This window comes from Notechis scutatus, chromosome 2, assembly GCF_049901735.1.
Source record: "Notechis scutatus isolate UNSWTSFEM ecotype Mainland chromosome 2, rNotScu1.2, whole genome shotgun sequence".
Taxonomy (NCBI): Eukaryota; Metazoa; Chordata; class Lepidosauria; order Squamata; family Elapidae; genus Notechis; species Notechis scutatus.
Window position 1 is genome coordinate 204,171,274 of NC_142010.1, and position 12,708 is coordinate 204,183,981.

Genomic DNA, 12,708 nt, shown 5'->3' on the forward strand with positions numbered 1-12,708 from the left:
TGCAGTTAAAGCCCTAGCTCTTTTAATCTGCACTACAAGCTGGTAGCAGTACCACACTGTAAATGGGAGATTGGTGGAGGTTAATGGGAAATGATGCATTTATCCAAGAACTGAGAATGACCACATGAAATTTTAGAATCTAGTGAGTTGTTACTATATGAAGAAATTCTTGTCTGATGGAGAAAAGGGGCACTATTCAGAAATATCTCCTCAATAAACCCACTTTCCAGAGACAAACCTTTCCCTCTGATCCAGATTCTTTCATTTGTATTTTCTGACATTGGCTCTTGTGAGAAGAAAATAGGGCTATCTGAAGAGAAAAACAAAGGATGGAATGTCTCATGAACAAATGTCTGGACCTATTTTCCTTTAAACAATCCTAGCAGCTGCTCTGAGAATTGGCTTCTATATATCCTAGGATTGATATACATGATTAGAGAGGATCTAAAAATCAGGGAAAACATATTATGTGATTAATGCTATAGATGGATTTATTTTATTGGCCCAGCAGGCTGTCAGTCAGCTCGGAGGCGCCCCTGGTTGCTTAGTTACGGGGGAGCTTTTATCGGGCCTATTTGATGATGTTGTTATAGTTATTTTTATTATTAATATTAACATTAACATTTATATTGGTATTTATATCATTACTCTTTATATTTATTATTTTTATGTTTATTATTGTTTACTATTATTATTACTATGTTACTGAAATGGTATAGGTTCTCCTGCTTGAGCGGGGGGGTAGACTAGAAGACCTCCAATGTCCCTTCCAGTTCTATTCTATTCTAAAAATATTCTAAAATTTCATTGATTGCTTGTCCAGCATATAACTTATGGGGTAAGTTCCACTGTTTTTTGTTGTATTATGTCCAATATTATTTAATTTCTGAGAATATACTGTAAGATTAGGTACAAATGGTTTATTGGTATTACACCTGAGTTTGTAGACCCTCTATTGTCATTCTTTAGGAACTGATTCAGTATTCAAAGGAGACAACACACTACACCTCAATGATTTTGTGTCTCCACATTCCTCCTTTCAGGTTTAGTCCAATTATTGTCACCTGTGTGACACATAGCTGCCTAATAATACAATTAACATTTAAAACTCTTCAAAACATCTGAGTTGATTTTTCTTACATTTTTCAAGCCCACTAGTGTGGCAATGTCATTCAAAACCAAGAAATTCCCAGAATAAATGTTATTAAAAATGACCTAGAGGATGACATGATATGCTCAGAGTTGTAAAGAAGGAGAAAAAAGCATGGAAATTTCTTGATGGGGAGAAGAGACTATTGATTTTATAGATTTGGTTTTGGAATGTATAGTGAATATTGTATTTTGAGAATAGTAGATTCTTGTGATTGTAGTCATGCAGCCTAAAAGGGATGGATAAGAAAGCATTTAAATATACAATGATAGTGCCAAAACATTTGAGTCTGCCCATGAACAAACTAAGTTTAGCCTGTAGATTATCAGATAATGTTTATTGTTATTCCTGTTCAGGACATGTATCAGGTGACACTCTTTCTCCAAGAAATACCAACTCCTGTTCTCACATTTTTGATCCAAACACCATTGTTATTAAATCTGTTGAATAAACACTTGTAATGTGAAATTTGTATCTGTCAACAAGCATAATCGTAGGAATCATATGTCAATACTAATAAAACAATTGGTGATGAAAAGGTGAATATCTGATAAGGTATGCTAACAAGTAGAGTAGGGATTGTTTAATGCCAAGTGAAATTCAATCTTCTCCAGAGTACAAGGACAAATAGCAAGAAAAATTAGCTCTAGAAATGAGGAGAAAACACAAAGAAAATAAGTAAGAACCAGGTGATCTTCATGTGATGCAGCTGCAAGGAGAAGAAACACAATTATTGAAGTGTACATTTCAAAATGGCTAGGAGTATCACCATGGTACAAGACTTTGCCAAGCAACCCTTTGGAATATCTTGTCCTCTTTGTTTCATTCATTTGACACCCCAGCCCCCCCCCCAGGGGTCCGCAGATCACAAGTTGAGAACCGCTGATGTAAAGAATTACCCAGCCTCATGAAACAGCTTGTATTTGGGAGGAGAAGGGGACATGGGTTTCAATACTCCACCTGTGTCTGCCTATGATGCTAGTGACAATTTTCACAAGCAATAGCACTTAGACTTATATACCACTTGATAGTTCTTTATAGTACTCTCTAAGCAGTTTACAGAATCAACATATTGCCCCCAACAATCACAGTCCTCATTTTACCAACTTCGGAAGAATGGAAAGCTGAGTCAACCTTGAGCTAGTGAGAATCGAACTGCTAGTGCAGTCAGCAGAATTAGCCTGCAATACTGCATCCTAACCTCTTTTGCCCTTTGTTTTTCCAGGTGGCAAGTTATATAGAAAGATTTCTTAGTAGGCTTCCTGACCAGCATTCTGCACAAGGCCCATTAGAGGAGACATCCTATACCATGCCTGTGTCACTTAGACTGAACAAGTTGGACCCCAAATGCTCACTTCCTAGGAGACATCACTAGCTGGCAGTAGCCAAAAAATATTTTCCTGCCAAATTCCAAATGAGATTGTCTGACATTTCTGTTAACTCCTGGATATTGCATAACAGCCAGACGCCCATGCTCACACAGCTTATTTTTGAAGTTTTTTAAAAATGTGATTTTAAAAAATCTAATTAGATTTTCCTAGTCTCACACTGGTTTTTATCCCCTTCACTGGTCTGATTGATTTCTTCAACATTCTAATTCTCCCAGTCCTGCATCAGTCAACTATATTGTTTAGATGGAACAGTAGGACTCTTCCGCCTCCAGCTTTTTATTGTTGTGGAACTCTTCAATAATTAATTCAAGTACTCTCCTCATTTTATATTTCATTTGGGAGCCAACTGTGCTTTCTGTCTTTAGCACAACAGAAAGACCAAGACTATACCGAGGGGTAAGATTTTCACTGGGTATGTTAATTAGTTGTCGGCAAAATGCTAACAAAACCCTGGCATGTTAGGCTAGCGCCTCACGTATCATCTTTAGGGATTTGAGTTGGGTTTGGTTTAAAGTCTTCCCTGTGTGTTAGCAGAGTTTAATTTCTGCAATGTCACCTAATGCACAAACCTATCATTGATATTGGGGTTGGTAATCTGCAGCCTCCAGGGCCGCATGGGGCCCTCTGATTCCAATTTTGCAGCTGGTAGAAACCTCTGAACTGATTGTGGTTGCTTAAAATTGGCAGCATCATTTCTTGCCATTGTGAGAAGGAACGATCCTTTTAAAATGTAGCATAATCCTCAAACTAGGGGAGTGATGATGGAAGCTCTAGCTCCTTAGGACAGAAAGTGTGGAATAAAATATCAGCCCTTGCATGGGAAGGGTGGTTTGTTTGAAATTAGGACTTCTCTTTTCTTTCTTACCCTTCTTTGTCTCGTTCCCTCTCTTCCCACTTTTCAGCATCCAGCATTGTTTCTCTTTCACTTCCCACTGCAGTCACCCACAGTTTTTCTTCCATCTCTTTTAATTTTTCCTGTTTCTAAGGGGATGAAGGAAGAGAAGGCATATGTGCTCAAAGTATATTCTTCTATATGAAAGTGGTTGGTAAGAAAAGTGATGGAGGTAAGCAATCAGTTAATTTTCTATTGTGATTCGAATGGCTTATTCATATAAGTAATTAAGTTTACTCTGCAATTATTCCATCATTATACATTATTTTATCTTTTGATCCTCCCTGGTTTTGGATTCTATAATATAAATATGTATCCATGCACCCATATACGTGTATAAATGTATCACATGCACACATTTTAATGTAGAATCAGCAGGATTAGTTATCACTGGCCTTAGCAAGCCTAGAAGTGAAGAAACTGGGTGCTGAGCAATATTTTGTTTTGTAATTTTGTAGCATTGTATTAAATTTATAGTCTTTCTCTTTTAAGGTAAATATTCTACTATGAAAGTTAGTTATTCTAATTTAAATCACTATGGATGTTTGGTTTTATTGGTCACCTGCATCCTAAACACCTCTAATTTTTCTATTTCCATACATCAAAACATACACTGTAGCTATTACAGGAATAATTAGTCCCTTTTTACCATTATCAAGCTTTACCACACATTCTGAGTATATTTCCAAGAAAACAAACAAGCATGCTTCATGAAGCAATAGGCAAAGTATAAATTACAATCATCCCATAACTCCCAAGTATGGATATGTTCAGTTATGAGTGAGGCTATAAACTGGTATTCAGACATCATAATTTATTAAGGGCAAGCGTTAAAGAACAGATTTCCATGGCAAGACTCCTTTTTCAGCAGCCTCCTTTACCATCTGAAACATATGCTCTGAATCAAGGTCAGTTCTGTCAAGTCTTCTAAAAACAAAAAGTAAGTCAGCTATCATTACTTGGTTAGACAATCAAGTAATGTACTTCCTCTGAGAACTTTACATTTTGCAGTAATACTGCTTTTTTCTAGCCATGGAGGACGGATCAACTGTAATTATGGTATTTGTCTCACCAAGCATCATTGTTAGTAAGCTTAGCTGTTTATGGTAGCCATATCTAAAATGCTGTCAGAAAAGAAAGGGAACATGAGAAGGAGAGGGGAAGGAAGGAAGGAAGGAAGGAAGGAAGGAAGGAAGGAAGGAAAGAAAGAAAGAAAGAAAGAAAGAAAGAAAGAAAGAAAGAAAGAAAGAAAGAAAGAAAATGAATAATATTTTTAGAGGCCTCAGAATTTTAAATTTGTCACCTAATAGATTATTTTCTTCCAAAATCAATGTCAGCATCATCACTTCCCAGAGAGATTATGTTTGTTCTATTTTATATATTTTTAAACAATGACCACAACAAAAAGAGAGCCATATTTCCAAATTCTATTTTATTAGGTTAAAAATCTTTCAGGGGGGAATTAGATATTTCTTGGAAGAGCTCAAGAAGACGTTCTTAAAAATATTATTTTTAATGACAAGCAAGGCAAACAATAAAATCCAGGGCTGTCTAGGCCTGACTTTTTTTGAGAGAGTATTGTATGCCTGTATGAATGGGCTATATTCCACTTCATGTCCTATAAATGTTTTTGGATTCCGTCATCAAAGCCTCTGCATGGGATTCTTTGTTTAAAAGCCTGAAGATCCACAAAACCCCACAGCTCACTGAAGTCTTCATCCACTTACCAGCTGAATCACAGGTTTGGCTTTACAGAAGAAAGATTGAGGCTCAAGACGAACCACATGGGTTTCATTCTCGTTTTCCTCTTTTCCTGCTTATTGTGCACATATTGGGATATTTATTTAGGATGAGTATGTTGCTTCAATTTCATTAGAAAATATATATCTTACTACTCAAAATGAAAGAAAATCCAGTTTTAGGGTTGAGCCAAAGGTGTTATGCAAACCCACGCCTCAGTATATATTTGGAGGCACTTCAGTCATTTGAGATGGGGAGAAAAGTTCAAAAAATAAAGATGTAATATCACCAACTGTTTCCACAAAAATTCTCATTTCTCTCTGTGGTCCTTCAAACATTCTGGAACATGCGGGATTTAAAAATCATGGCTTCCATTCCAAAATGCAGTGTATATTTCTTCCCCACTTGGCACTCAAAACCAATGCACTCACCAGGGGAAATGGAAAAAAACCCTGAGTTCTGCTGTTGTCTCATGCCACAGCTGGAACATCAGCACTGCTGCTGCTGTGAGAGACTAACTTGTTTTGGGGAGAGGTTAGGAGTTTTATCCCAAGGTCCAGTGGCCAGGATATTTCCCCAGAGGTTGCTATTATTGATGGACCAAATCCAGATAAACACAGTGGAAGCCAATATTTAGAATACAACATTTTGGTTTACTCTTGCAAACCACCAACATTACATGCAATGTAATATGCGCCCCCACCCTTGTAAAAAGCAGATGCCACGCCAGGCAGATGCTGTTCATCAAAGAAAATAAAATCTTCCACTTGCCCAATCATTTGCACATGTGTAAAGTCTCGCCAAACCAGGATCAACAAATTCCATCCAGCTGGAAAGCTGCCAGACCCCCAGCAGCCTTTGGTTTTGCATATGGAGAGATCTGGAAGCTTTCGGGGTGGGGGGGGAAGATAAAGAAGGAAAGTGTAAATCAATCACTTTCTTGGCTGGGTTGGTTATGTTTATGTTGACTCAGAAAACCCATTCCATTCCTCTTCCACATGAATCCAGGTTTAAAGAAAAAAGAAATCCACATAAAACTGTATTACACGTTTTCTTAATTTATTTTCTCACAAAATACTTGTTTTTAAGCTTTTTCTCTCAAGCTAAACATTTAAAAGCATATTTTCCTACTCTGTCAAGCCAAGGATCGAATGGAAGTGTTTAGGAAGTCCGAACTTCAGTTTGGCAAGTCTAGATTTTGGCAAGCCATCAAGTGAAATACCCTTATTGGTTATAAATATACACAATTATAATATACATAATATACACAATTAATATACATAATTATAAAGTGGTATCAAAGTTGGCAGTTTCTCCTAGACTTTGGGTTCTGATATCACACTAAGCTATGATTTCCTTTACCGTTATTGATTGAATAAATCATAATTGCTGGGTTCATCATACACACAAAGCCGTAAACCATGATTTACAAACCACAACTTTTGGCATCCTACTCCACACTACATAAAAACACATTATGGCATTTTGTGATATGCAAACCTAGGCATTAAGTAAAAATACATCTATTACAGCCCACAGAATGGAAAATAGCACTAAGTGAAACTACTGTACACAGAGAGAATAAATTTTAAAGAAATCTTAAACAGGAAATTCTAAAGCCCTGAAATTGCCTATCTTAATGCATTTCATTGAAAGCTGGGACTATATATGTACAAAAGCCTGATGATGGCAGATGAGATTCTGCCGAAACGTCGCTATAACTTTAAAAGCACAACTATAATGACGTGGGAAAATACCCGAACAAAGCTGAATACCATACATATAGATACCTGTGAAAACTTAAGAAAACACACACACATACACACTATAAATAAATAATATATATATATATATATATATATATATATATATATATGTTTTCTGAGGTTCTCGGTATTTGTATGTGGATCTTTGGTTTCGGGTTCTCTCCGGTTCGCTCCGGTCACACACTGCTTGCACTGGCACTAAGCCGAAAGCACCAGCCTGAAGATGGCGAGTGGGACCTCGCCACGTTGCCTAGATACTTTGAATCTTCGCGAGAGAACCCGAATACAAGATCATATATATATATATATATATATATATATATATATATATATATATATATATATATATATATATATATATATATATAATATATATATATATATATATATATATATATATATATATATATATATATATATATATATATATATATATATATATATATATATATATATATATATATATATAAAACACCTGAGGTGGGAGGGGATACATTTACAATCACTTTGTATAACCAAGCAATGGGCTCTATGATCCAGTGGTGAGATTCTAATTTTTTTACTACTGGTTCTGTGGGCATGGCTTGGTGGCCGTGACTTGGTGGGCATGACAGGGGAAGGGTACTGTAAAATCTCCATTCCCTCCCCACCCCACTAACCTGCTTTCCAGCTCCATTCTCCTGTGCAGGACAACAAAAGAAGACCCAGCCAATCAGCTGGGACTTGGGAGGCAGAGAATAGATGGGGGTGGGTCCAGTCAGAGGTGGTATTTGCCGGTTCTCCGTACTACTCAAAATTTCCGCTACCAATTCCCCAGAAATGGTCAGAACCTGCTGAATACCACATCTGGCTCCATCCCACAGCTGGGGCCCTAGGTTTAGGCACAGAGCTAGGTCTTCAAGGCCTTATAGAAGGTCAGCAGGGATCGAGTCCATCTGATCTCTAAAAAGAGGACGTTGGAGGGTGCCATGACAGAAAAAAAATACCCCAATTCTTTGCTGCCACATAGTTTGATTAACAATAATCATTTTGGAGAAATGATATGAATACACCCCAGAACATTCACACCTAAGCATACTTTATGTAAATATACCCTCAGCTTTTGTGAACTCTGAATCTGAGGAGACTTAAGCAGCATACAATCCCAACAACCATTGCACTACAGGGTTGAATTCTTTGAGGCCAGCTCAGAGTCATGTGATCATCATTTACAACCTTCTCAACCAGCTTCAACAAGCAAAGTCACTGGGGAGAAGCCAGAGTTGCTTAACAACCATGCAGTTTATTTAACAACTACAGTGATTTGATTTAACAATCAAGCAGGACTCACTTAACAGCTGCCTTATTTAGCAATGAAAATTCTGATCCCAACTGTGGTTGTAAGTCAAAGACCACCTATATCAGAAGATCATACAATGATTCTGGAAAGATGAAGATTATTGATCTAAAAAGCAATGTTTTTCAACCTTGGCCATTTTAAGATGCATGGACTTCATTTCCCAGAATTCCCCAGCATGGCTGGCTGGGGATTTCTGGGAGTTGAAGTCCACCCATCTTAAAGTGGCCAAAGCTGAGAAACACTGACTTAAAGAGTACCTGTCATTCGTTCCTCTGATTCTGTCTCATTCTATACTTTCCTCTTGTTGTACAAGGAACAATCAGGAGCATCAAGACCAGAGCTGTGGCATGTGTCAAAAAATGTCATGGTGGTAGTGATGAGTGCACGAGTAAAGCCTCACCTGTATTTTAAGGTGCATCATGCCCTGGGAACAAACAAGAGTTTTGAGGATGCAAGCCTCAAGTAAGAATAATCTGTTGCCGTCCAAACATCCTCCATTTCTTTTGAGCGGAGTAGCATGTCATCTTTAAGCTCTTTCTGGAGGAAACCTTTCTGCCCATGTGGTTCTACAGGGTTAACCAAGCAGAGACTTCCCTTTTAACAATAATTCTGGCCTTCATAGTCCAGGTCTTCCCTTTCTGGCTGCTCCCAGAAACAAACAGATGATGGATGCCAAGATCACTGGTCCTTGTTGCACACACTGATCAGAGTGCAGTGAGTCGGCTCATGCTTTGCAAATCCATTACATAACGTCTTCAATGTCCTTTAAATCTTCACAGAATGAGAATGACTTGAAAAGGTTCAGTGTCAGCTCCAGCCCACTCTTCTCCTGCCTCCTTGACAAGCTTTTTTAGACTTGAGGCATGCAGGGAACACAGCTGGTGGTGCTCGGAACAGTCAGGCCTTTTCTAGCAGGAAGAATAATCTCTGTATAAAAAAAGCATATAAAGGAAATTTGATCCAGATCCAAGAAGTTGGTCTGACTGGATTTTTCCCACCGCTCACATTGGGTAATAAAAGACTCAACTTACATTTTTCCGCCTCCCAATATTAATTCTTCATTGCAAGAAGGGAACAAGGGAGAAAAGCAAACCACCTGGTGAAGAGATCTGTCTCCATTGTATCCATAAAAATCGACTTTTGATTTTTGCACAAGTTCATTTTGTATCCATAATAACTATAACACAATCATTTTCTGCCAAGAGCACACAGAAATTTGTCAACTCATGAAAAAGGGAATGGCCATATATTAAGAGAATGCATAAATCTGGAATATTGGACCTTTACAAATAGCCAGGGATTGTTTTATGAAAGAAACAGTCACAGTAGCATCTTTAAATGACAGAATATGCTTTAGCAAATTCCAAATTTTCTGGGTATGTTTCTAAAATCTCTATATGCCAGCATCTACTACAAATATAAAATCCACTTCAGGATTAGAAAAATAATATAAGGCTTTTTTGAGTACAGAAAACAAAAAACGCATTCCTAGCACAAAAACAAAATAATACCTGCCTTTGAAATGTAGAGTTTTCTGTCAATCAAAGTCTACTCCTGGTTCTTTCACAGATATGTCCATGTTGCTTTCTTTCTACTTTGGTAGTAGTCAGTCTGATCCTGCATGGCTTTTCTTGATCAACCAAGGTGAGTCAGATACCTCATTGTACAAAGAGAGGATGAATGAAAAAGAAAAGAAGGAATGCAAAGAAGACATGTGTTGTTGTTGAGGGTAACTCTTGTTCTGGATGCACTAAAAAATTATAACAGGAACAAACTATTTTAATAGCCAAGGGCTATATAGTAATTACTTTTTGTATAGTATTTTTTATTAACTTTCATTATAACATAAAAATATAGATGAAATATAAGTTAGAAAAAGAGAAAAAATGCAACAAGTACTGTTAAGTCCGTCGCAGGGAAGGAGACTCGGGACTCAGTGACTTAGTTCAGCTCTTTATTAAGTCCCGAGATCGGCTCGGGCTCTAGGAGATTGGCGGCGGCTTTTATCCCCTGGCCGCGGCGGCCACGGCCAATGGCACCGCTTTGAATCTCCCGCGATTTGTTTCCACCAATCGTGGGGATTCGCGGCGGGCCAATCAGTACGGCTTGCTCGGCCAATCAGGTCGCCGTGCGCTCTGACCAATCACAATGCGGTATTTACAAGTATGTTAATGGATCGTACAGAACAAGTACAAAGTAATGACTTTCTTTGGTACAATAGATTACAAAAAATACGACATCAACCTTTTGCTTTACGTTTCAGAACCTTTTGAGCCATTTCTATAATTAGAAAGGGGAGCGGAGGGAAGAAAGAGGGATTAACCAGACAAACAAAGTCAATTCATCCCTTCAAGATGGTTCAGACAACCTAGAAACTCGGGAGAGAATGTCCAGGCCTACCATTATCCAAAGAATGAAGGAGTGGTATTGTTTCCTGAAACATACAGCAAAGCTTCTTTGCCTTCAGCTGAGTAGAAGGTGATGTTGTGCATCCCTGGTCTTGAAAAATGATTGGTGGGACATGCTGGCATTGGGGGAAGTGGGGAATGTGGATCTGCCTTGTGTGGACTCATGATGTCTCATTTTAGCAAGTGAGATGATTTATTTTGAGGTCCAGTATAGTGCATCTGAAACCATAGCAAAATGAACTTTCCATCAGAAAGTTTCCCATTGGTAGAAACTTCTCTTTCTCTTGTTCTCTGATTTCTGATCACATAATCATCCCCTCCCTTCTTCATAGAAGTTAATCTGCCAAAACAATCAGGCCAAGATGCTATCATTTCACCAGAATAGTGGCTATTGAGTTTGGGCAGCTATGCAGCTCTTTCTTATGGCAACCACTCTGAGTTTTTGCAAATCCCCAGACAAATGGACCCAACATGAAATAAAAATGTAGATGGAGAACAAAGCACTGATTGAATGCCATTCTTTTCACTCTCCTATTAACCTACTGAATGGAACAGTGATTGGCTCCTACAGGTTCACTATGTTTTAAAACTTCAGAAGAACCAGCCTCAACTCATTTCTCAGAGATTTCTTGGGTAGTATGGAAGTGTCTTCTCTCTTTTTTTCTTATTATGAAACCTGATGAACTTTAAACTTTATTTCTAATACTTCTGTCTCTTAAAAGAGTTTGTGATGGGTCATGGAACTGCAAGATTGAATCCTCATGGTAACTATGCAACTTTCCCTAGATTCTTGGGATTAGAACAAAGACATGAAGTTAACATTATGGTCAAGATATGTAGGCAATGATACAATAGATGGCAGAATCCCCTGAACAAAAGATGAGAAAGTATATTTTTCTCTTTCAGCTTTGCGGCCACCATGATGCCAAAATTGTTATTTGAAATATGGAGCTGAAAATGACAACAGCAAAGTACCAGAGAGAATCAGTGAAGGGCAGTGTAATATTTTGCCATTTGCTGATCCAAAGGAAGTGCATGGGACCTATTACAGTTTGGCAGCAATCTTATTTTTCCTTTCTGGAGCTTCAAAACTGTCTTAGTACTGAGATGGTTTTCATCTGGTTAAAGGGGTGGGGGTGGGGAGAGCCTTATTAGCTTCCTTCAAAGCACAGAGACTTAAGAAGAAGAAAAGAAAGACATGGGAGGATGGAGGAGACCCACAACGTAGCAGAATGATGTCGGGGTGGGAGTGGGCCAGTCATTTTGCTCAGATAATGTTGTCATATTTGGTAAAGCCTTTAATGCTGGAATTTATTTATTAATGATGCATGGGTTATTACCCACCATCTGTCTTGTGTTAGCAGTGAGCTGTTTCAGATTATGATAATGCGTTTTTGATTTGAGTTGCGTTGAAAGCCAGAACAAGGCAGCTCATGTGCAGACCACTTTGAGGCCTGCTGTTTTCAATTCCTCTTTATAGAATGGGCTTTTATTTGATTTGTTATGGAGATTTTTTTTTCTTCTGTTGCCAAAACAGCTGCAAGCCTGGAAGGGAAGGAGACACAGGGCCACATCAAACTTGTTAGCTCGTAAAAGAAACAGAATGTTCCAGGGACAAAAAGAAGGGGAGAGAGAGGGGGGAGGGGGGAAAGAGAGAAGAGAGAGACTGAAAAGGAAATAAAAGAAGGGAAGCCATAAAAGAAGAAAGACTAAAAGGCTTAAGCTTTCTCCAACAAGTGGGTTGAGCTATTCATTTGGTTCTTGTACCATGGTGATGTTAAAAAAAAGTTGGGCAATTATAAGCAGCATATGACAAATTATCATGTTTATAATTTTAATTTAATGGCCCAGTTAACACAAAGGATTTTACAAACTTGTATTCCTTGAACAAAACAATACATGAAACATTTTCTAAAATAAGCTGAGAGAGGGAGGGAGGAAGGAAGGAAGGAACTATGTAATTTTAAACATGCAAGTGTAATTATGTTCTGTGGAGCAAAATATGCTGAAACTTGTATAAAT